Source organism: Theobroma umbraticum, unplaced genomic scaffold, assembly GCF_002168275.2.
Source record: "Theobroma umbraticum cultivar Fairchild unplaced genomic scaffold, ASM216827v3 scaffold_228.0, whole genome shotgun sequence".
Lineage (NCBI taxonomy): Eukaryota > Viridiplantae > Streptophyta > Magnoliopsida > Malvales > Malvaceae > Theobroma > Theobroma umbraticum.
In genome coordinates this window covers 2779921-2782383 of record NW_018397274.1, presented here as the reverse complement: position 1 = coordinate 2782383, position 2463 = coordinate 2779921, and positions in this window count along the sequence as shown.

Below are 2463 nucleotides of genomic sequence, written 5' to 3'. Positions count from 1 at the left end.
CTTAAAACAAACTCTTCATCTTATCATCAAAATGTAGTTTCATTACAAATAAATTTAAATGAAATTAAGTATGAGAATATACTTATTTTCTTGGACATCATATTCTCACAATTCTTAACAATCTCTCATTTGCCCTAAAGCAAGTATGACATATCCCTCATTTTAAGAGCTTCTAAGTGACCATCGAAACTCTTTTATGTTAGAGTTTTTGTGAATAGATTGGCAACGTTCTGCTCTATTGGAATTTTCTTCACAAGTGCTTATCAACATTGTATGATCTCACAAATAAGATAATATTTTCTTTCAATATGTTTTGCTACTTTATGATTTCGCAGTTCTTTTGAGTTAGCCACTGCTCCACCGTTATCACAATAGAGTGTAATAGGCTTGTCCACATCTAGAATTACTTCAAATTCCATAAGGAACTTATGGAGCCATACAGCTTCCTTTGCTACTTCACAAGCCGCAACATATTTGGCCCCTATAATAAAGTCTGCAATACAAAATTGCTTTACACTCCTCTAAACTATGGCTCTTCATCTAATGGTGAAAACAAATCCTGATGTTGATTTCCTAGAATCAACATTAGACTAAAAATCTAAATTAGTGTACCCTATTACTACAAGATCACTTCCAAAATATACAAGCATGTAATTTTTCATTGTACAAAGATATTTAAAAACGCACCTGATTGCAGTCTAGTGGTCTATGCTTGGGTTTGATTGAAGTCTGCTAACCAATCCAATTGCGTAGCAAATATCTAGCCTAGTACACAGCATAGCATACATGGGACTTACAACGGCAGATGCATATGGAATTCATCTCATGTTTTCAACTTCCTTTGGAGTAAAAGGTGACATTTCCATGTCTAGAAGGCATAAAAACCTTCTTGGAATCTTGTATAGCAAACTTGCCCAAAATTTTGTCTATGTAAGATGTTTGAGATAATTCTATCTATTTGCTCTTATGATCCCTTATAAGTTTGACCCCCAAACATAGCTAGCTTCTCCTAAATCCTTCATATTGAATTGTTGGTTCAGCCAACCTTTAACTGTTGATAACATTCCTATATCATTCCTAATGAGTAAAATGTCATCAACATAAAATACTATGAAAATAACCTTTTTATCCTATATCTTTTTATAGATGCAAGGTTGGTTAACATTTTGCTGGAAACTGTATGATTAGATTGCAGTATCAAATCGTATGTTCCAAGACCTAGATGCTTGCTTAAGTCCATAAATGGACCTATGCAACTCACGAACCTTATGCTCGTCACCCTTTTTAATGAAACTTCTGGTTGAGCCATATAAATGCACTCTTCAAGATCTCCATTTAAAAATACGACCTTGGTATCCTTTGCCATATCTCATAATCAAGATGTGCAGCTATGGATAGGAGGATCCTGATGGATTTATGCATAGCAACCGGCAAGAAGGTTTCTTAATAGCCAATCCTTTCTCTTTGGGTAAAACCCTTGGCCACTAGTCTAGCCTTGAAGGTCTCCACCTTCCGAGCACTTCTTTTTTTTTCTTTTAAATCCATTCGCATCTTATGAGTTTTATCCCTTCAAGTGGATCTACTAAAGTCTAGATTTTGTTGGAATCCATAGAGTCCAACTCAGATTTCATTGCTTTATGCCACTCTTCAGCATTAACATCATTAATAGCTTCTTTATATGTAATAAGATCATATTCATGTTCATATAAGAGTGTAATCATGTTTTCTTCCAGACCCATGTATCACTCTGGTTGTCTCACAACACTTTTGCTACGTCAAGGCACCACTACTTGATGTTCAATTTGTGTTTCTATTTCAACCCTTGAATCATTCTATGTTGTGACATCTTTAAAATTAACTCTTAAGTTTGAAGGATCGGATAATTCTTCTATGAAAATTTTACTTCTAAGTTTGTGATTTCTCACAAACTCTTCCTCTAAGAAAGTGACATTCGCACTAACAAAAATTTTATTATCTTGAGGACTATAGAAGCAATAACCTCTTATTCCCTTTGGAAATCCAACAAACAAGCACACCTCAGTTTTTGGTTCCATCTTTGTGCACTCAAGCTTTAAAACATGTCTAGGACACCCCCAAGTTTGCAGATGATGTAGATAATTTATGCCCTATCCACAACTCCCTTGGTGTCTTAGGCATAGCCATAGATGGAGCAAATTGAGCAAGTACTTAGCAGTTTGTATAAAATATCCCCAGAATGAGATTGGAAGGTTAGCATAGGACATCATAGATCTAACCATTGCTAAAGAAGTTCTATTTCTTCTTTCAACTACACAGTTATGTTGAGGTGTTCTTGATGCTGACAAATTGGAAACTATCCCATTATCAGTGAGATATTGTTGAAATTCATCTGACAAATACTCACCTCCTCCATCTAATCGAGATTGTCTTACTGTCTTGCCTAGTTGCTTTTCAACTTCGACTTTGAATTCTCTAAACTTTTCA